The sequence below is a fragment of the Equus przewalskii genome, chromosome 8 (genome assembly GCF_037783145.1).
Source record: "Equus przewalskii isolate Varuska chromosome 8, EquPr2, whole genome shotgun sequence".
Lineage (NCBI taxonomy): Eukaryota > Metazoa > Chordata > Mammalia > Perissodactyla > Equidae > Equus > Equus przewalskii.
The window spans coordinates 29025422-29048685 of record NC_091838.1 but is presented as its reverse complement, the minus strand read 5'-3'; the positions used below and the strand labels follow the sequence as shown (position 1 = coordinate 29048685).

General features: G+C 43.6%; 1 protein-coding gene across 6 annotated transcripts in view; it reads left to right on the top strand.

Moving 5' to 3' along the window:
• Positions 1 to 23264, top strand: part of RP1 (RP1 axonemal microtubule associated) — a 440182-nt gene that overhangs the window by 155 nt on the left and 416763 nt on the right. For 3 of the 6 annotated variants that reach the window (XM_070631597.1, XM_070631589.1, XM_070631588.1), the window contains exon 1: positions 11991 to 12124. The exons of 2 other annotated variants lie outside the window; for them this stretch is intronic. The gene's annotated coding sequence lies outside the window, so the exon portion shown is untranslated. Of the gene's footprint in view, positions 1 to 11945; positions 12125 to 23264 lie in introns of those variants that run through there. One more of the 6 variants, XM_070631613.1, reaches the window with a different exon arrangement.

Here is a 23264-nt window from a genome sequence, read left to right as displayed (position 1 = left end):
GATGGTTGTTAAAAGCCACTAAGTTTTGGGAAGCTTTGTTACAGAGCAACAGATTATGGAAACAAGCGTTATCCTTAAATAACTCTACTTTTAAGTGTAGAAATGTGGGCTGTGGTGAAAAAAATCAGGAAAAGAGCTTTGGGGCCTGTCAGAGATACAAATACAGTTTTCAAGTCAAGGCCAGAATGTAAAATTTGGACTCAGGTTGGATGACTCTGCGATATCACCAGATGCATAGACCCTTGTTTTCTCAAGCAGACTCAGATGAAGTGACCACAGGTACCAGCTAGTGATTGTTTTCCTAAAAATATTAAATTTGTCTCAAAATTTTACAGTCTTATTTTGGAAACAAATATATAAGGGATACATTGCTCCCACCTGTACCCAACAAGTCTACTTCTGAGGTACTTTAGAAGTCTGTCAGGAGGTAGGAATCCAGCCCATTTCTGGGCTGAGACATCCTGACTCGATGCCAGCATAAAGGCTACACCCCCTTTGTAGAACCCAGAATAAGAAATAAAAGGGTATTTTCTTCCCCACTGTGACGGTGACTACATCATTAAAGCTCCCAGAGTTGGCCTGATTAATTACAAGCAAACTTGTAAGTTACTTACACAATCAGCTAAGAGATGCTATCACAATGAAACGATTTCTTTTACTTATTCTTATCTCAGAAGATTGTTGTATGTTTAATTTGAATCACACTGCAAAAGACAACAGCTTGATCTTTAAATTTGTGCTGATGTCAGGAAAAGCACATACAAACTAAAGGAATTGAGAGAAAACGGAATGGGGTACTATGAACCAAAAGATATCGTCGGTGTGTAACATTTTTAAATGTCCTATTTCACTTTGTTTTTAATACTTAGAACTGTGCCTGTCACAAAATAGCTGTTCAACATTCCCTTCCTCCCCCAGTCCTCTTTGGTTTGTTTTGACAATACCGGACAAGGAGAGAAATCTTATATCCATTATTTCAGCACAGATTTATTCTTCCTGCTTACAAGGTGCTTCCTTCTGAGTCCAGAATATTCATCTGAAGAAAAGTGGTATTGCTGTCCCTCCGGGTCCCCATCTGGAGTAGGAAGAGAAGTGTTCCGCTCCTGTTCCTCCACGTGATGAGCCTGTGGCTGACAACATTTCTTCAGGTCTTCGGGCCTGGGATCCAGGGGCATCTCTTCCTTAATTTTTCACTATAGCACCCATCCCTACCTTCCTTTTAGTGAGAAAGTTGCCATGTGCTTTCTTCTGAATTATTAGGACGCTTTATGTGAATTGACAAGTCAGTTTGCACTGCCTCCCTTACACAAACACTGAACCCTCAGGACCGGCAATTCTCCAAGCTTTATTCCAGCTACTGGATGGTAAAAATTCTTAGTGAAGTATAAAATAGTATTTAAATAGTAAAATAGTGTTTCTTAGTGCAATATAAAATTTCTTAGCAAAGTATGCTGTAAGTGCTAAATAAGTTGTTGCTATGATAACAATGATTTTCTCAAATGTAAACTTTCTCTACAGCCTGGGTCCAAACAGTTTGGCTGAATAAAAGAAAATAAAATTTAAATTGCTGAAGACATTTTAGCTGTGAGGCTTTTGTTTCCACTTTAGTCAAAGTCTTAAACCCTTTGCCAAAGTCAAATTCATTACAAGTATTCCCCAAAGTGATGTTACTCAAAAACCTGATTTGTGAAGTTACACTCTGTGTGGAGATTGGGAAGAGCAGACGTAAACAGCAGCAGATGTGTGGTGGACCTGGTTTTTTCTAGGATCATGGCCAAGGCCCACTCGGCTGGCAGTCAGCGCCCTGCCATATACCTGATCTCTTGTTAGTCAAGGAAAAGAATTGTGGCAAGCTTGCAGCCAGCTGAGCAGTTTTCCGGTCTGTCTGATTCCTCTGGTTACGAGAAGAGCTCCCAGGGCAGGTGCTGTCTGCTTTCGCTTTGTATCTGCCCTGGCACCTCTTAAGTACTGGGAAAATTGACTGAGTAATTTGCTTGGTAGTTGGTATATCCCTCAGTTTTCCACTGGGGATTCCCGAAGGAATCGGGAGTTCCTGCTTTGTATCTCTTCTAGTCTAGACAATCACCAGTGGCTACAATCCCTCTCTCCGGAATAATGTGTCAGAACATAAAACTTAACAACACAAGAGAATAAACGATTGGAGCAAAGAGTAGAGAATGGCTGAATAACACCACAAGTGGCCGTGTTCCAAAAGAAGAAAAATCTGTATTTTGAGTCATAAGTTCCTCTAGCTCAGCAACTTAGATTTGTAAGTTTGGAGATGGCACTAATCTTTTTCTGAACTCCAGTCTGCTCATCTGTAAAAAGTAGGGATAATGATCCAAGCCCTGTCTCCAAATGAGCTTGTGCTTAAAGGACTCTTTCAGGGCCACAGAAAATGCTGTCTCCTGTGCCCCTCTTCTCTACCTTTTGAATCTCTGTCCATCCCAGCAGACGTGGGGGATGTGATTTTGTTAGTCCCTTGCTGAAGAGAAGACAGCAGTAACTGACTTTCCCTGGTGCTTTGATGAGTGGACTGAGAATTTTATAGCCATTGAGATTGATCATATCTGCTGGAAACAAAGATCATCCCTGTTTTACTCTGACCTTTGGACAGCTCAGCTTCTTTGACTAGAAAATTAGAATAGAAATAATTGTCACTTGAAGAACTTCATATAGAATGCCTCAATTCCTATGAACTCCCATTTTGCACGCAAATCTCAAAGCCTTTAAAAGAGACGGTTAATTGGGACACGTTGAATGCACCATCAAGTCTTCCAACACTCACCTTTCAGGCCAGCCCTTCCACCAATCATAGTTTCTCAAGTCCTCAATCATATTTCCATGTCACTTATGTTTTTAGGACTGAACAGAGTTGGAATTCTTGAGGCCGAATAAACAGAGTGGAATGAAGGAGGACAGCAAATTAAGAAATCAATTCCAGCTTCCAGTAGTTTCAAGTAATGTTGAAACTTGACAGTTGGTTTTTTGAATTATTCAGTCCTCAGCAGTTACTTCTTTCTCCTGGTAATGGTGGATGGGATGAAGAGAAGAAAATTGACAGTGGCAAAATGAAGGAACAATTTTATAGTTGTTTCCTATATAGTGGACTCTTATGCTTATTTTAATAAATCTATCTGGACATTTGAAAACAATAGTAGGGGTTGCAAGTGCAAACACACACCAAAAATATTAAACTGAAAAGGGCTTTAGTGAGGTTACAGAAGGGAGAAATAAGAAAGTAAAAATTCAAGTTTGTAGTTTCAGTAAAGAGATTGTGGGTAAGGAAAACATACAGTGTTTGTTTATTCGTTTAACAATTATAAAAAATTTTAAATGATCTAGATGCTTACAAAAAAAGCAACATTACAGGTGAGCTTGTGATATAAACTAAGAGTTGTAGGAAGATTCCATCCCCCTCAGCCTCAGTTCCACGTGTCAGTCAGTCCTTTTTGTTTTGGTTCTATTGGGCGTTATCTACATTAGTAACTGTCCTTCTGGTGGTTAATTAATTAATACGCCCGCGCTGCTAATTCTGTTTATCAGTTTTGGACACTGACTTCCTGCTATAATAGCTAAGCACTTCCTCCACTCCTCTATCCGCCGAAAGTAGTTATATCCTTATTCTCATTTTTTCTATTGATTACCATTGCCTTTTAGAGTACTAGGATTACACACCCTTTTTCTTGTTCCATCACAAAGGCGCAAAATCTTTACTCCCCGCTGGGAAACGTAAAAATATTGGTGCTCCCAGACTTCCCGGCGGTCTTGGGTGCCGCACTCTCTTCTGCGAAGGTGGATTTTTTTAAAGAATTTTTCGGGAGGTGGGGAGCAAAAGGAATATTGATGCACGCGTTATATGGAAAGGTAATCCAGTTTTATAGTATTTAAATCAATCCTAGACAATCGCGGCTGCTTACCTCCATCGCTGTGACTTTAAATTGACTCACTTCTGAGACCCACCAGGAAGCAGAAGTGGCCTCCCTAAAGCTTTACCCAGACAAATAATAAAATCATGTAAAGGGGCAACACTAAGCTCGGTGGTCAGCTTCCACTCCCACTCCCCTCCTGCCAGTGCCCTTCCAAGCCTGGGGGAGGCTGCGGCGATCCCCTCCCGCGCGCCTCCGAGCAGCAGAGGTGCTGCAAGCCCAGCGCGCCGCGCTCGCCTCGCCAGGAATCGGCACTCCGGCTCCATTAATTCAGAGGAACATTTTGACAGGACTCTGCGATGACTTTAACTTACAAAGTGAAAGATCATAGGTTTGGTGTAAAGAAAAGAGCCCCGGAGTGTAAGTCAAGGAGAGCACGGCCACTCCGGTACCGAGGAGAGGAGGAAGACCGCGACGTCGTGCGCCTGCTCAGAGGCGTTTGGAGTCCCGGTGCCGGCTCAGCGCGGGTATACAGGCCTGAAACGAATCGGACTCGTGGGTTAGAATAGGGCTGTTCAGGAGCCTGCCTGCCGCGCCAAGACTTCAGAAGGTCCAAACGTGACATCCGGGACTGACTTTCCTCGGAGGAGGGGAGGGGATTGATGTCGGCGCGTTATTTTCTGTTGAGGGGAAAATTAAGCACAACGACCCTCGGCTGTGCTTTAGTGAGCGAGCGGCTGCGCGTCGCGGTGCTTGGCGCCCGAGTTCTTGGCCGCACCAGTGGAGCTGGGCGGCTGGAGCAGGGGTTCTCTCTGGGCCACGTCGGTGCAGAAAAGGCCCGGCGGCCCCAGGGTGTCCCCCGGGGCCGGCGAGGACGCGCGCTGCGCCGGTGGCTGGGACTGGCCCCTGAGACTGGAGCAGCCGCGCGGCCTCGGCCGCCCTGGCTCCCCGCCCCCTCCGCCTCCCCCTCCGCCTCCCCCTCCCCCACCCCACCCCCATCCCCGTCCCCATCCCCGTCCCGGCGTCGGGGGAGGCGGCGTGTCCGGCGGAGGGTTGTGGGGCGCGGGGCAGGGCTGGAGCGCCATGAGCAGCCCGGATGCGGGATACGCCAGTGACGACCAGAGCCAGACCTGGAGCGCGCTGCCCGCGGTGATGGCCGGGCTGGGCCCTTGCCCCCGGGCCCAGTCGCTGAGGCCCCTCGGGGACATGAAGGTGAAGGGCGAGGCGGCGGCGAGCAGCGGGCGACTTCAAGGTGTGGCTAAGGCCGAGCACCAGCGGCTGGCGCGGGGACCCCTGTCCCGCAGGACGCGGAGCTGCGCCCGCCGCCTGGGGAGCGGAGCGCAGCGGGGAGAGGCGCTGAGAACCGAGGACAAGGGAGGAGTGGGCTTCTGCAGTGGAGGACGCCGGGCTCCGGGAAAATCCGCCGTGGCGGGTCAATGGCTCTACCTCTGAGAACTCGCTGGCATAGTGAGTTTTACCTCTGGGAGAAACAATTGACTGGCAGGTGCAGAATCGTCTTGTGGGCGGGAGGTAAAATTAAAAAGGATCAGGGCCAAATTGTTAACCATCTCCAAGTGTAAATGATAAAGAACACGAAATTTTGCTGTCTTGGAAAAGGTTTTGAAGGTGTCCTCTAATCAGGCAAAGCTCTCTAAAAAAGAAAACTCGAATGCTCTTTTTCCAAGTTTTAAAAAAGAGCTTCATTTCTCAAGCAAGAAATTGAGACACTCAATACAGATAAAACTGCCTGTCATTAATGGAACTGGAAATGCATTCAACAGCACCTTTCAGAAACATGTGCAAAGCTTTAGAATTTCAAGCGAGATAGGTTGCAGTTTTGAGCTCTTTTTTTGATGCTGAAGTTTGTTAGAAAAGCCGAGGCTGTGGCCTTTAGTTGCGAAGAGTTCGAGCTCATTTTGCTTTCAGTTTTTTTAAGGTGAGGGAGAGCTGTTTTGTTTTAAAGAAGGAATAAAATGGCCAGACTATATTCGTCTTTCCAATGTCATTTTTCTTCGTAAATAGCTTTATTTAAAATATTTAAATTCCTGTTTTTCCCCCATAAAACTGTAAGCAGCACACCAAGGGAAAACTAAGTTATTCTTGCCCCAGTCCGAACTTAGGAGCTAATGACTGCTTTCCTGTTTTCCCTAGCACACTTTCTCTGCATCTACACTTATATAAATATGTAGGATTTTTCTCTCTCTTCTTTCCCCCGCATTAATGGGATTCGTTTTCCCTACTATTCTGCAGCTTGCCTTTTCAGTTAACGGTACATATCTGGCGATCCTCTATTCCTAGAAGCTGAACCTCTACCTGGTTAGGGGTCCTCTCCTCTCTTCCATTTGTTCTGTCTCTGGTCCAATATAAGTTTGTATCCTGACTTAATCCTTTTTTTGTGTACATGAACGGAGAGTACCTGCACTTAAGATACAGGGGACTCAGTGGGCGGGCACATTTCACCCTAAAAGAAAAGGGGCAGAAGCTTCATGCACTCAGTGCGATCTTTTACAGGACCAGTTCCTTCTGTGTCGGATCTCAGGGGTGCCGGCAGCCAAGCGGTGGATAGGAAACTCCGCTGGCAGTACTCGTTCCTGGAGATTGTCCCTCTGTTAGCAGCCTTTTCAGGGCAGGTGTTGGCCTGTCAGGCTGCCGCGTTGGCACTTCCAGGCTGAGACGGCGTCCCAAGGAGCTGATTCGGTCGAGGTGGTGAAGTCTGCCCTAATAATTATTGGCTGATGGGGTGCCTAGTGTTCCTTTTGTGGCACAATGGTTAATATTAACCTCCACTATTGGATTGTCTTGGTTTAGATGATAAAGTGGGGTGCCAATTTGCGGGCTGCCCGCCGGCTTATTAGATGTCCTTACTCTGCGAGTTGGGAAGCGACTCGGTCCCGAACAAGGCGGGCACGCGCGGAGGACTGGCCTTCCTGGGGGAGGTGGCGCTGCGCTGGGGCCCTGTAGGACCAGCCGGGAGAGCAGGACAGGCCCCCGCCGCCTTAGGCGGCCTCGTGACCATGGACGACCAGGGCTGGCCCTGCCCGGAGCAGGGCTTCCCAGCCGGCCCGCCGATGCCGCCCCTGTACATGGGCGGCCCCTACCGCGACTACCAGCGCCTGGGCGCACCCCCGCTCGACGGCTACACCCGACACGTCCCCCCTGGACGGTGTACACCCAATCTGATCTTCTTCGCCGCGCCGCTGCCGGGGACTGGCCGGCGGCAAGCCCCTATACCCCTCGGACTACACGGAACCTCCGGAACCACTCGCTAGCCCTGTGCACCCCAACCTGGCCCGAGCCCGCGGGCCCCGCAATCCGGGCCTCCTAGCGCCCCCAGCGCCCCGCACGTGTACTACCGCGGGCTAACGGGCGGCGGGGGCGGGAGCGGCTTCCAGGTGCAGTAGCAGCAGCACCTGCTGGGCGGGCATCCGTCGCCTGTCCCGAGGCGCTGCCCCGCTGGGATGGCGCGGACCGAGCCAGCCCGCCGAGCTTCTCTGGGCCCACTCAGCTGGGAGTGCTGGCTTGAACCCTTCTGCTCTGTCCTCTTGAGTTCCGTTGCCAGTATACTGTGTATTACTACAACGTCACGGTATTTGAAACTTTCCAGTCTTTCTTAGAACGAACATTCCAGTAAGAACAGCATTTAACATTGTTAACATCTGAAAGGTGGCAATGCAAAAATTTGCTTTGCTTAGATATATGTAAAGTCCATCTTTTTCCATTTTCTGTATGTGCACGTTATTTTTAAGTTAGATTATTTTTATAAAGTGGAAAATTAATGGACCATGGTAGAAAGCACTTTTTTCTGCAAAAATTATTTCGTTCCAGCTAGTTTTAAACATTTAGCTAAGATTTATTGTGTATTGTCTACATTTCAAATCACTATTTCTCGAGTTCTTGGTTATTGACATTTTTGTAAATTTGGAAATAAAGCTTGTAAAAAAAAATCTGTGCATATGGAGATTTTATATTCTGTGAAATTAAGTGAGTTGTGTCTGTGTCAGTCAGGGTTTCCCAGGAAACAGATGGCATACTTAAAATGGGTGAATGAAGAAACATCAAGGGACAAACAGACTGTTTATCTGAGGGAACCTGTGGAGGGACTGGAAGCATCCTAAGTTGGGCAATAGCTCAGAGCATCATCCATTAGCGACCACTGGGAAAGGGGAGAGGCGTTTCCTGGAACCCAAGGTAATGATAACTTTAGGGGTCCAGCCAGCCAGAGCTTGTGGCCTTGGGAAGAGGAATGAAGCTATGGCCAAGTGTCGCCCAGGAGGATGGGCCTAGAAAATAGATCCTGGAAAAAAATCCTGTTGCTCTCCTGACTTCCTGACAGTGCCTCTCATTGGCCAAAGCTAACCACAAAACTAGAGGACAAGGAGTCTGTGGATGCTGCCACATGAAGGAGGGTGGAGAGTGCATCTATTGGGGTAGAAAAAGTCCAGGCTTTTCTTTTAACAGCTCCGCAGAAGGGAGTTCAGCACAGCACTTAAAATTAATTGAGTAAAATTGACTACCATACTATGTGTGTGAAACGTAACAGATGATAGGAAGGAAGCTTAGGTGCTGCTCTTCTCAACCTCAGAGATTTTATCAAGAGAGGAGAGCCTGGAGGCCACCAGTAGAGCGTGGGCATGAAGCTGTGGTGGTGGGACATAGAGCAGGGACACAGAGAACCTGGACTCCAGGTGACAGTATCTGAGTCCGTGAATCAAGGCTCCCAGCAGGGGAGGCATGCCTCTGAACTCCAGTTATGTGAGCAAATGCAAGTCATTTACTGTTTAAACCCCTTTGAGGTGGTTTTCTAAACACAGGGATTGATAAGAGAGAACTAGGGATAGAGCAGATTGTAGACATGACTGCTAATTCCTTTGGTATCAGAGGGAAATACCAAATGTGGGGTATCCTTGGACCAGCAGCCTTTGCATTGCTTGCGAAATTGTTAGAAACACTGAATCTCAGGCTGCTTGAGCATCAAATTCTGGTCTGGAACAGTGCTTCTCAAACTTGAATGTGCATGTGAGTCATCTGGGGATCCTCCTAAAATGCAAATTCTGATTGAGCAGGGCCAAGATTCTGCATTTCTATCAAATTCCCAGTTGAGGCTGATGGGCCACACTTTGAGTGCCAGACCCTAGATCCCTTATCCACACTGAATTCTTAGGGACTGTTCTTGACCTAAAACATGCCAAGTTCAGAAACAAACACCACAGAGTCATTTCAGAACTACTAGGCTAGAAGGTTTGGGGTCATTTTTGCCTGCTGGCCATGTCTGCCCTGCTTTCCCCCACCCTCACCCCCCACAGCCTGCCCTCTTAAGTCACTGGTTATCTTCCTTTTCTTCAAAGTCCTATAAATGCTCAAGTTAGAACCACAGGTGTGATAGCACTGGGAAATTATGGTGCCTGCTGAGAGGAAGAACCAGGGAGATGAACAGCAAGTATCTGGACCTCCAAAGCCGAGAACCTGATGGCCTTGAGCTGCCACAGGCCCAGTGTTGGTGCCAGGGAGAAGCCCATGGCCCCTACCCTCCACCCACTGGGCATTTTCACTGACCTGACCTCTCCCCAAGGTTTGGCCTGCAGTCAGGGCGGTTCAAATTTTAAAAGCTCTTGAGGTGATTCTAATTGCAGCCATTAAATAGATGAACATATTAATATTACAGAGCTACCTAAGAAGTCAGTTATTTATGTATTTATTTCATCAAATAGTTATCGAGCATCTATTATATGCCAGACACTATATGGTTTCCAAAGATAAACAAGGCTCATTCCCCGTTCTCAAGGAGCTTGTGGTTGAACAGGATGGAAAGTCATGTAGATAAATAATCTTATTGTGTGATCAGGGCAATAAAGTAAAGCACAAAAGTTATTGTTCTGGCAGAAAGCAGAGCGATGGATTCCGTGTGAAGAGGGGTGGGACAAAAATAATAATAGCTGACATTTATTGACCAATTCATTATGGATCGAGAAGGCCCCGGGGAAATGTTGATGCTTACCTGAGTCTTTGAAGGAGGAGAGAGCCAAGTTGGGAAGGTGTGGGGGATATGGGGGTGAGAGGGTGAGGAAACTGAGGGAAGTCACTTATGTTTCCTTTGTAAAATCAGAGTGGAGTCAGGACCAGAGAGGGGATCGTGGGTGGTGGGTGGTGGGTGGTGGTAGGGGTGGGGGCTAGGCAGGGGTGGAGCAGGGGACTTGAGAAGACTAGCTCCAGGCAGGAAGCCCAGAAGAAACTGGATTTCATAGATCGCTTTCCATCTTCAGGGTTGCAAGCTCAGCAGCTCCAGTGTAGAAACAGAGAGATGGCACTGCAGGATTTGTTCAAAGCCAGGCTTTTAGGAGCAGTGGGGAAGACAGACAGGAGGGCCAGGGAGTTGTTGGTGTGATTTTGGTTTGAGAATTTAATGGAGATGGGTATGGAGGTAATGAGGTCTGGAGAGAGCTGTTAGGCTTGGAAAAAAGGGAGGGAGAAAGCGAATGAAAGGACAATGCATCAAAGGGGGATTGCAGAGATGAAGTGGGATGTGCAGGGCATGGCCAAGGCGGGGCTGCTGAAGGGCGTGAAGGTGAAGGTCGCTAGCGTTGTGCAGCTAGAGGCCATGTGCATACAGAAAGCCCCACTGTGGGAGGAGCGGGGGGAAGACGGTAATCCTCCCTGTGCATATTTCCTGAGACACCCGACCAAGTGGGAGCAGATTCAATCAAGTCATTTAGGATGAAAGGAGGGGCAGGTAGAAGAGAAAGCAAGAGAGCTCCCATTGAAATGCAAAGTAGAGCACTGGGGAAACAGGACAATCCACTCAGAGAGGAAAACATTCAGGAAGAAGTGGCAGAAATGCTTAGTGATGAAAGGAAGTTTTACACATCCTTCTGCAAACCTGGACATGGATTTTTTTTAGCTCAGGGGTAGAAGATCTAGAATTCAGAAATTTTGCTGCCTGCAAGAGAAGCTCAAGGCCAAGTAAGAGAGTCTCTCTTATCAACTTTGTAACCAATGGTAGGGTTTACAGATAAGGGTTATTAGCAATGTCCTGCTTCTGAGAACTTCCTGTTTGAATTAATTGTTCTTGATCGCTAGGTGCTAAACTTTAAAAATCATTATTAAAAAACATTTTTTCCTTAAAGCAGCTCAATATTGATACCTTGAGGCAAAGCCCCATTCACCTGACGTGAGTTAGGGTCCTGTTCCACCTGGAAGGGTGCCTGACTCCCACAGTTGACCTTTTCCCCTCCCCTAGATCTAGAGAGCTCCTTTTATCCTGAGAGTGAGCAATACTGACCAGGCTCCTTATCAGGCTCAAGGACAACACCCTATGTCAAGAGGACACTATCTGACCCGAGGTAGAGCCGGAACTCACAGGGTGACTGGCTTCCTCAGAATTTCCCACGAGGGGAGGAAAGCTGCTCCTGGACCTGGAAATGTGGGTGCTGGAGTCCTTCCGGGATCCTCCTTCTCCAGAGAAGTCTAATATCTCCCAAAGTATAACTCTAGAGACCTTGCAAGGTGCGCCCCCTACGGAGAGTGACAGAGCCACCTAAAGACCTTCAAAGACGGAAGCCATGTTTCATAAAGCCATGGACCCCGAGCATCCCCAAACCCTGCCGCGGGCGCCAGTGTGAAGGCAGGAGTACTCACTTAGGAGTTCATGACAGACCGCTGAGATGGCCCTGTTTGCAGCGGAAGGGAGGCCTTCCTCTTCCCAAGTGGGCCCTACATCCTGTTCCACTAACCGCTCAGGAGAATCAAGAAAGGAGAAGATGGAGTTCTCGGCTTTTCCCCGGCCGTCCTCTAGGCTGTATCACTGGGTGGGTTGCCCACCAATGGCCCCTAAGATTATTGAGGGGCACATGGACTCTTTTCCCTGGGAGGGAGACTCCTGGTCCGGCTATATATAGTGAGGTCCCGCACACCCTCTCTCATTACTCATTTAGTTTGGCCCGGGTTTAAAGCATGAACAATCTCTTCCAGGCACTCCCTGTTTTCACTTCCCTCTGACCAGAGGGCCTCTCCGTCTGACCCGTGGGGGTCAACATCCTTTCTAGCTGATCCGCCCCACTTCCTCCCTCAGGCTGAGCTCCAGGCTGTTTTTCAGCTTCAGGGGTTCCTGGAGAAGTATTTCCTCTGCCCCCCTCCATTATCACATCAAACATACTGAAATCAGGGTCTTGGGTTATTGGAGATTTGAAAGCAGAAAGATCAGTGTGAACCGTGGGAAGAAACCTTACTGGAGAGGCGGACTTGAAAATCCATCTATGAAGGTGCGCAAAGGGGGGCGCCAAATGTAGAGAGCCAGACTGGATCTCTCTGTGTCCTGGGTGCGGTGGAGAGCCCAGCCCGAGGGGTTTTGGAGGGGTTTCTGAGAGGCTCCGAGGAGAGGGAGTTAAGCAAGCAGCATGCTGTGGTGAGCAGGCTGTGGGCCTCACAGGCAGAAAGACCTGAGTTCACATTCCAGAGAGATCACTAGCAGGCTCTGGGATCTTGGGTCGTCCATTACCCAACCATTCAGAACGTCTGTTTTCTCGTCTGTAATGTGTGGGTAATAATAACTACCTGCAGAGTCATTGCAAGGATTAAAAATATTTGTACAGTGCCCAGCTGAGTGATGGTGTTGGGGGGAATCTCTGTTCCTTGGACCTGTATTCCACAGGTTGGTGTGGGAGGCAGAGCCCCTGCTCCACCAACCCCGTTCTGTTCTGACACTGCAGTCTGGGCTGGTAGAGTATGCGGGTTACTGAGCAGTCTTAATTCACCGGGACATAAACAGAATGGTCTTGTGTTTCTGAGTGTGGCTTTAACTATGCTGTCTTAAATCTCTCTGTGTTGCTCTTTAATGAACCCTTGGGAAGAGTTTATTACGTTCTAGTTACTTTCGGTTGTTAAAATCTAACTCATTTTATTTATTTTGAAAACTAAGAATGTAAAAAGTCAAGTCACTGTAAAGCCTCAATCTTAGTTTAAATCTTACCGCTTCCATTCTCCTCCCTGAAGGCTTAAGCAGGGCCCCTGTTCACTGGTCCAGGAGGAGGAGGCCACCGCTTTTCTGACAGCTCTCCCCTCTCCCCTGCCTCCTTAAGGCCAGCTTGCTGTGTGCTTGGCGGTCGGAGGTGTGGAGCAAGGGGAGGGAAAGGGACAAATGGCTTTTGACTTACCTGGCCACTGTTGTAGTTCTATCTCAGGGCCACCTCTGGAAATCATTTACTGGCTTAAAAGCCCCTGTGTGATAGGGTCTGACTCTCTTGTGGGCCACATGTGGGTGCCTAAGAGGGTGCTGTGGGGCCGCCACACTGCCTCCTTCCCTGAGTGGGAGAAGGATTGTGGTTCTCCTCTCAACAACCCCCCCACCCCCTCCCTGGACACCCTCACCCCTCTCTGGGCAGTAAATTCGCTGTGGCTGTGCTGAGGTGCCCGTGCCTGGAAGGCAGCTTTCTTTGCGGTGCATCAGCAAGATGGCTGAGGCCTGGCTGCTTTGTGTGGTGTCCACTTGGCCCCAGGGAAATTCATGCATCCACAGAGGTAGTGAGATTACCCTGGACTGTCCCCTGCTGCCCCCTCTCCCAGCCCTGCCACTTCCCCTCAAATTCTCTCTCTCTGTTTAGGTAAGATCATCAAGTCTGATTCTAAGCCAGATCTCAAACTAGGGACCAGAATTCAACTCTCTTTTATTGTGTCCCTTGTAACCTCTGTCTTCCTTTTTAAAATGTATTTCACTTAAAATTATTTATTATCTAATATGTAAGACATTCAAAATTGCCTAATATAATAGCTTACATCAGATAACAGACACTTGTTCACCACCATGCATCATAAGAAACAAAACAAGACAAGTCGGTGCTTTTTGAATCTGTACTTGCATAACACTGGACATCACTTTGCTCAGTTCAAAAACAATTGGAATTCAAATTGGAATTATAGTACATTTGTATGTTACTCTTGGGAAGATTTATATTTTTGTGATATACTTCCATCCATATTGCCCAAATTGATCTACAGATTCAATGTAATCGCTATCAGAATTCCAACTTTCTTGCAGAAATGGACAACTTGCTCTTAAAATTCATATAGAAGTGCAAAGGTTCTCAAATAGCCAATGCAATCTTGAAAAAGAAAAACAAAGTTGGATGAAGTACATTTTCTGACTTCAAAACTTACTACAAGGCTACAGTCTGGCACTGGTATAAGGATAGACCTATGGATCAATGGAATAGAATTGGAAGTCTAGAGACAAACCCCTACATCTATTGTCAGTTGATTTTTGACAAGAGTGCCAAGACTACTCAATGAGGAAAGAATAGTCTCTTCAGTACATGGTGCCAGGACAGGAGGTTATCTACATGCAAAAGAATGAAGTTGGCCCTTACACCATTGTTTCAAAATGGACTAAAAGTATAAAACTTTTAAAAGGAAATATAGGTGTAAGTCTGTACGACCTTAGAATAGGTAATAGTTTCTTAGATATGACATGAAAAGCACAGCAACAAAGAAAAAATAGATAAATTGGCCTTTATCAAAATTAAAAACTTTTGCTCATCAAAACACACCACCCAGAAAGTGAAAAGAGAATCTGGGACAAAATATTTGCAAATCATATATCTGATAAGGGTCTACCATAAAAAATATATAAAGGACTCTTAAAACTCAGTAATAAAAAGACAACCCAGTTTAAAAATGGGCCAAGCATTTGGAGAGACATATTTGAATATCTGAATAGACTTTTTTTTTTGTATTGCCTTTGTCTGGTTTTGGTATCAGAGTAATACTTGTTTCATGAAATGAATTGGGAAGCCTTCTCTCCTCTTCTATTTTCTGGAAGACGTGTAAAATTGCTGTTAATTCTCTTTAATTATTTGGGAGAATTTTCTAGGGAAACCATCGGTGCTTGGAAATTTCTTTTTGGGGGGAAGTTTTTAATTATAAGTTCAATTTCTTCAACAGTTATAGGGCTATTCAAATCATCTGTTTCATATGGGGTGACAGTATGTTTTTTGAGAAAGTGATCCGTTTAATTTAAATTGTCAAATTTATATGTAAAAAGTTGTTCCTAGTATTCCCTTATTATCCTTTTGATATCTGCAGGGTCTGTAGTGATATCTCATTTTTTTTTTTTCCCCAAAGATTGGCACCTAGGCTAACAACTGTTGCCAATCTTCTTTTTTTTTCTTTTTAAGGATTGGCACCTGGGCTAACAACTGTTGCCAATCTTTTTTTTTTTTTTCTGCTTTATCTCCCCAAATCCCCCCTGTACACAGTTGTATATCTTAGTTGCAGGTCCTTCTAGTTGTGGGATGTGGGACACTGCCTCAACGTGGCCTGACGAGTGGTGCCATGTCCACGCCCAGGATCTGAACCCTGGGCCACCGCAGTGGAGCTCGAGAACTTAACCAGTTGGCCACGGAGCCGGCCCCTGATATCTCATTTTTGATATTGCTAATTTGTGTCTTGTTTCTTTCTTTGTCAGTCTTGCTACAAGCTTGTTAATTTTATTGATCTTTCAAAGAACCAGGGCTTTGCTTCATTGATTTTCTTTATTGTTTTTCTGGCTTCAATTTCATTGATTTCTTGTTTTTTCCCTGTCAGTAAGGTATTATTTTTCTCTGCTTTCAAGAGTTTTTCTTTGTCTTAGTTCTTTTTTTAATTACAATGTGTCTTGGCTTGAATTTCTTTGAGTTTATCCTGTTTTGGATTTGCCCAGCTTTTTTAATCTGTAGATTTATGTTCTTGACAAATTCGGGAAGTTTCAGTTACTATTTCTTCAAGTTATTTTTCAGCCCTGTTTTCCATCTTTCTGGGACTCTCTTTATATGAATGTTAGCTCTTATCTTATAGTCCCACATGTCCCTAAGACTCTGATCATTTTATTTTTTTTAGTCTATTTTCTCTCTGTTGTTCAGATTGGGTAATTTCTGTTTTTCTATTTTCCAGTTAGTGATTATTTCCTCTGTCCTTCCATTCTGCTGTTGACCCTGTTTTGTTATTGTATTATTCGGTTCAAAATCTCCCTTTGGTTCTTCTTTATATTTTCTATTCTTTGCTGCAACTATTTACTTATTTTATGAGGCTTTATATTTTTTCATTTGTTTCAAGCATGTTTGTAATTACTCATTGAAATGTTTGTATCATCACTGTTTTAAACTTGGTCAGAGAATTCTAATATCTCTGTCATCTTGGTGTTGGCATCTATTGGCTGTCTATTTATTCAGTATTGGATAAGGTCATTGAGAGAACATGACTGCCTGTTGACCCTTGAGCTGGACCAGGGCAATCAGAGGCTCCTTGTCCCCTCCCCTGTCTTTGGAATGTATTCTGTACCCACTGCTTTCACAGTGGGAGCTATTTTCAAGGATGCAGCATTGAAAGAGCAATGTGTTGTTGAGATCATCTGGACTGAATACGTGACTGAACCCAGTTAAGGCCTCAAGATAAACTTTTATGATTCTGGTGGATGTGGAGATCTACTTATTTTGCATCTGCCCAAGACAAACTATGTATGTAACTTATTAAACTGTGCTTATTAAACTGCCACCTACCAATCTGGAGTGATCTGCCCCCTTCTTTGGTTTCTCCTTGCCTTCTGTGTTTGGGGGCCAGTTTGTGAACCAACATTCAGTTTGAGATCTTCCTAGTTCTTGATATGATGAATGATTTTCAACTGAAACCTAGACATTTTCATATTACATTATGAGACTCTGGATTATATTTAAACCTTCTGTTTCAGCTTAGCTTTCCTTAATATTACTCTGGCAGGAGAAAAGAGAACACGCCCTCATTAGTGCCTGATGGAGGTATAAGTCCATGTTCCCCATTTTCCTTCTGTCAACACTGCTGGGTGACTCATTGCTGCTGATTGGAGATGTGAGTTCTGGCTCCCCATGTGGACCCCACTGACACTGCAGTGGGGGGAAGTTGGCCTTAGTACTGCTGGGCAATTGTGAAAGTCCTGACTGTCCATAGACTTTCTCTGACATCACTCCAGTGTGAGAGAGGTACCTTTTTACTGCTGAGTGGGGGTGTAAGTCCAGGTTCCCCGTGTTGTCTCCACTAACTTTGTGGGTAGGGGGCTTGTTACCAGCTGTTGAGATGAAAGTCCTGGCTTCCTGCTTAGTCTTTTTGACATCAGTATGGTGCTGGCACTTCCTGTTACAGCCTTGAGAGGTTAGGAGTGGAGACTCCCCACTTGACCTTTGCTTGTGGGGTTGGGGTGGGCCATGTTTTTTTCTGTGGCATTTGGCTGCAGTATGGTGGTTATTGTCTGAAAGTTCTCTGTCTTGCTAGGCTGCCCCTTTCTTGGTCCTTTGGCTGGAGAGAGCAGGCTTTTGTTGTTGTTGTTTTGTTTCTGTCTGTTGACATTTCTGTATTGTTAGCCTTTTCAACTTAAAGTGAGGCAAAAAGACAACCCAGGGAACTCACTACCATGTCGTTCCTTGGGTCCTAAGGTCCCTAACCGGTCTGCCTTCTTCCTTCCATTCTCCAGAGTCTTCTTGTGTTCATCTTATATAAAATGTCCAGAGTTTTTGGTTGTACTCAGCAGGAGGAATAAGCAAAAGTTTGTCCACTCCAACTTTCTGCAAGTAGAAGTCCCTGGTCTTAATTTAGTCTATCCACTTTGTGGTATGATCATCTTTTCCTTGAGTACCTTTTTTTTTTTTTCGGTTAATGATCTGACTTAAACAATAATAAGAATAGTAAGTGACAGTAATACATTTCTTTCTATATGCATTTACATGACATTTACATCAACTCTATTGAGAGCTCCTATATTATAGATGTACAGATGGAGGGACAGAGCAGTTACAGAACTTACTCAGATAACTTACTTACCAAATCTCAGAGCTGGTAAACAGCAGAGCTGGGATTCAAACTGAGGCAGTTGGACTCCAGAATTCATGCTTTGGTTTTTGTTCACTGCTGAACCCCTAGCACCCCGAATAGTGCCTGGCCTGTAGCGCGTGCCGTGTAGATATTTGTTGAGTGAATTAGTTGTGACGTTGCTGCAGGGAACTTTATTCTGCTCCTTGGCTTCCATCTTTCCCCTGAGTTCATCACATCTTCAGGCCCTTTTCCCTCTTTTTTTTGTTTTCCTAGTCCAATATGTTTGTATCATTTCCACAACATTTCTTTTTGTCTTCTTCAGTTTTAGCTAACTCTGTCCAGTCCTATTATTTGTTTTAATATATTGTGAGTGCTTTTTGCTTCATTTCCTTTCCAACATTTCTAAAACCTGTCCGTTTTCCCTGTGAGTGCCTGTGTGACGGGTGAGTGTTTCATGTTCATCTTTATTTGTGGAATCTGAGGGTCTCTACATGCACAGAGGAAAGAAGACAGAGCTCAGCTGAAACTGTACGTTGTTTGTTTGGGTTCACTGCAACCGGTTACGGGGCTTTCCTACTCTGTGGAGGGGAATTTTGGGCTTTACGTCATTTCCCAGTCTAGTGAGAAGCTTTGAAGGATGAATTTCCATCAGAGAAAGTTGAGCTCCGCTGTTTACTTCTTCAGTTTTACCAAAGACTTTCTCGTAGCAATTTCTGCTACTCCCTACTACTCAAATATCAAGGTTTTAAATATTATATTATAGGCATAGGACTAAAAATACATTTAATGTGGATTTCTTATCTGAGATCCAAACTTATAGATCAAGCTGCCTATCTGATATCTCAGCATGGATGTTTAATTTTTTCTGTATCAATAACTAAATTGTTCTGGCATCATTTATTTGGATAGTCTACCCCTTTCTCATTTTTACTTTTTAATGTAGCACTTTTAATATGTAAATGTCCTTGTTAGTGGATGTCTTTTCAGTTTCCATTTTTTTCCATGAATCCATTTATCTATTTTCACACCATTAGCACATGATTCTAATTAGTTTTCCTTTATAGTAACTTGATATCTGATGGGCAATTTCCCCCATCTTGTTCTTTTTCAAAATTATTTTGGCTATTTTTGTCCCCTTCACATTCCATATGAATTTCATGATTGGTTTGTCAAATTCCAAGGAAGACTTGTTGAGATTAAATTGTTTCCAACTTTATTGAGACATAAATTTACATACCACAAACACATCCACTTTAAGTTTACAGTTTGATGAGTTTTGATAAGGATATATAGCCACATTACCATCACCAACCGGTGTCTCCATCACCCCAAAAGATTCCCTGTGCCCCTTCCTGCTCAATTCCCTCCCCAACCTTGGGTCCAGGTTAACCCATCATTGATCTTGTTTTATGTCACATAGATTAAAATCATTTTTGTAGATTTTTATATATGCAGAATCATATTAAATTTACTCCTTTACATCTGGCTTCTTTGCTCAACATAATGGTTTTGAGATTAATCTGTGCTGTTGCATTTGTCAGTTGTTCTTTTCATTTTATTCCTGAGTAGTTAGTATTCCATTGTATAGATATATAACAATTTGTTTATCCATTTATCAGCTGATAGACATTGGGGCTGTTTGCAGATTTGACTATCATGAAGAGATTTGCTATAAATATTCATAATCTTTATGTGGATATATGCCTTTGTCTCTCTTGGATAAATACTAAGGGTGGAATTATTTGGATTATATGGTAAGTATGTATGTTTAACATTTTAAGAAACTGCCAAACTATTCTCTAATATGTTTGTAACAGTCTACATTCCTGACACTAATAGCTACAGTTGGTTCAAATCCTTGTTAACAGTTGCTATGGTATTTTTTGTTATTTTAATTTTTTAATTTTTATTTATTTTTAAAGATTGGCACATGAACTAACAACTGTTGCCAATGTTTTTTTTTTTTTCCTCCTCAAAGCCCCCCAGTACATAGTTGTATGTTTTAGTTGTGAGTACCTCTGGTTGTACTATGTGGGACGCTACCTCAGCATGGCCTGATGAGCGGTGCCATGTCTGCACCCAGGATCCCGAACCGAGGAAACCCTGGGCACCCAAAGAGGAGTGCGTGAACTTAACCACTCAGCCACGGGGCCGGCCCCTATGGTATTTTTTAATTTTAGCTTTTCTAATGGGTGTGTAGTGGTACCTTATTGTGATATAATTTGTATTTCTCTGATGACGAATGATGTTGAGTATTTTTCATGTGTTTATTTGCCATCCGTGGATCATCCTTTTTCATGTGTCTGCTCACATCTCTTATATCCTGTTTAACTGTGCTGTTTGTTTTGTTCTCCTTATTGAGTTGGGAGTATTTTTCGTATGTTCTGAATACACGTCTTTTGTCAGTTATTTATATTGCATGTATTTTCTCCTAGTCTGTGGCTTTCCTTTTTTTTTTTCTAAAGATTGGCACCTGAGCTAACAACTGTTGCCAATCTTCTCTTTTTTTTTCCTTTTCTCCTCAAATCCCCCCAGTACATAGTTGTATATTTTAGTTGTGAGTCCTTCTAGTTGTGTCATGTGGGATGCCGCCTCAGCATGGCTTGATGAGCTGTGCCATGTCCACGCCCAGGATCCAAACCAGTGAAACCCTGGGGGGCCAAAGCGAAGTGAACGAACTTAACCACTCGGACGTGGGGCTGGCCCCTCCTTTTTATTTCTTAATAGTATTTTCTGAAGAACATACGTTTTCAATTTTGATGATGTCCAATTTATCAAGTCTTTATAGTTTGGATTTATATTGCCTATCTACGAAATCTTTGCCTAACCAAAGCTCAAAAATATTTTTCCTCTATTTTCTTCTAGAAATTTTATAACTTTAGATTTTATATTTAACTTTATGAACTATTTTGAGTTAATTTTAATATATGGATTGAGGTTCAGTGTTTTTACATATGGATCGTCACTTGTCCTGGCACTATTTGTTGAAAGGACTATCCTTTCTCCATTTAATTATGTTGGCATCTTTGTCAAAAAAATCAATTGAGTATACATGTGTGGGTCTATTTCTGGACTGTCGATTGCGTTCAAATGATCTATACTTAACCCATACCACTGTGTCTTAAATACTGTAGAATTTATACTAATTTAGTATAAATTGAAATTAGGTAGTATGAGCCCTTCAACTTTGTTCTATTTTATCAAAAATTGTGTTGGCTACTGTACGTCTTTTGCTTTTTCCAAATAAATTCTAGCATCCAGTTGGTCAATTTCATTGAGATTGAATTAACTCTATAGATCAATTTGGGAAGAATTAACATTCTAGCAACATTGAGCTTTCCAATCTATGAAGATATCTCTCCATTTATTTAGGTCTTCTTTGATTTCTCTTGTTAGTATTTGTATTTTTCAGCACTTAAATATTGCATGTATTTTATTAGATTTATCCCTAAATATTTCATGTTTTCTAATGCTATAATAAATATTACTGTATTTTAAATTTTAGTTTCCAGTTGTTTGTTGCTAGTTTATAGAAATACAGTTGCTTTTAACAAATTAATCTTGTATCTTTTGATTTTGCCAACTCACTTATTAGTTCTAGTAGGTTTTTTTGGTAAATTATTTGAAGTTTTCTTCATAGACAGTTATGTCCTCTGTGAATAAAGACAGATTTATTTCTTCTTTTCAAATTTGTATGGCTTTTGTTTCTTTTTCTTGCCTTATTGGACTGTTTAGAACTTTCTGTACAATGCTGAAAAAGGAATTGAGGCTTTCTTGAGTCTCCTGAGTCTCCTGAGTCTTTCTTCTTTCTTTTGTGACATGACTCTTTGGCAAGTCACCTCCCAAGAGGGTAAATGGACATTTTGTGTTTCTAGGATCTGCAACCATTACAGCCTACTTTTAAAGGTTTTATTTTTTCTTGTTCTCCCAAAGACCCCCAGTACATAGTTGTGTATTTTTAGTTGTGAGTCTTTCTAGTTGTGGCATGTGGGATGCCACCTCATAATGGCTTGATGAGCAATGCCATGGCTGTGCCCAGGATTAGAACCAGTGAAACCTGGGCCGCCGAAGCAAAGCGAACGAACTTAACCTCTCAGCCACTGGGCCGGCCCCATTATGGCCTAGTTTTAGAGGCAATCAAACATCTTAGTTTCAGAAGGGAGTAGAATGAATTTTGGTGGTTTGGGAGCTGAAAAGGAGAGTGACTCAACAATTGTGGAAGCTCTTCACCCTGAAATGGACTTCCAGTCATTATGGGTCCCTAATAGGTAGACCCTAAACATGCCTTTGGACCAGCTGGGCTCAGAAGAGAATGACCATTGTGGTAACTATGAGGACTGAATGCTTAGGCTGTAACGTGGTAAACGCAGTAGGAAACTCTTTGAATCAAGTGTGGCTTTGAGGAAATGGAGGCATGCCGGGGCAGCATTTACCTTCACAAGTTTCTGCCAGCTTGGGCTAGGAAATACTGGAAGTCAGCTTTTGCTTGAGAGGGAGGACAGCATTTGAGGCCAGTCTTAGGTGGCAGAGATATGACAAACCCAGTGGCAGTGGTCTAACAGACCCTAGGCTCTTGTCAACTTGATAGTGGATGTTCAAGGGATCTTCTTTTTGGGACTGTGTAAGAGCCTGAAGTTCTTGAATGATCTAGAAAAGGATCAGAGAGAGCTCCTAAGAGGGTGAAATTGTACTTCCTGCAACTTACACACTGAGGGAGTTAAGTCAGTTTTAATTTAATCGTGGAAATAAGATAAATGAAAATTACCTAGATTCCGAGTGTTAAGGGTTTGTTTATATTGATTACAATAAGTTGAGGTCAGATTATAAAAGCTTTTGAAAACCAGGCTGAAGTGTTTGAACTTTGATTCTATAGCCAAGGCAGAATCATTAAATGTTTTTGAAAAAGGAAACAATGGACACATAAAATACCCCATGAGCAACTGGTGGTATAGTATTCTTATAGGTAAGGAGCTTATAGTGAATGCAGAGGCATGGAGGCTAAAGCAGGTAAGTCCAATGCTGGAATGACAGGTCAATTCACCTGTGTGGAGTGGAAGAGAATGTAGGATATAAAGCACTGGGAAAGAAAAAGCCCTGAGTGACACTTGTTAAAAAGAACTTTCCCATAACGAGTTAAAAACAATTCAAAGATGTGAACATATTTCCACTCTTTTTCTTATCAGGCTAAAATGCATTTCAGTGGATATTTCTTGGAGTTATCAAGGGAATAGACTTATTGTTCATGTAGAGGGTGGCAGCACCATTTACCAGGGAGAACCTATTTAAGAACCCACAGTCTTGGGTTCTTTCCAAGGCATTGTAAAATTACTTTACAGTGTCTGATTTACTTTAAAGCTTCTTGTTATTGCAGTTTAGAAACAAAATTTATCCTGCACACATCCTGTTTAAAACAGAATTTTCTCCTCTGTTAAGCATAGATAAAGAATGCAAGAATATGCATTTCACAGCGTTAGTTCCCCTTTATATTAGATGAAAATGGGACCTGGCACTTTTAATGATCAGATTCACGGAAGAACGGGGCGCAAATCAAATATACATTTGAAACTGTAATTTGGTTATGTCTTGAATAAT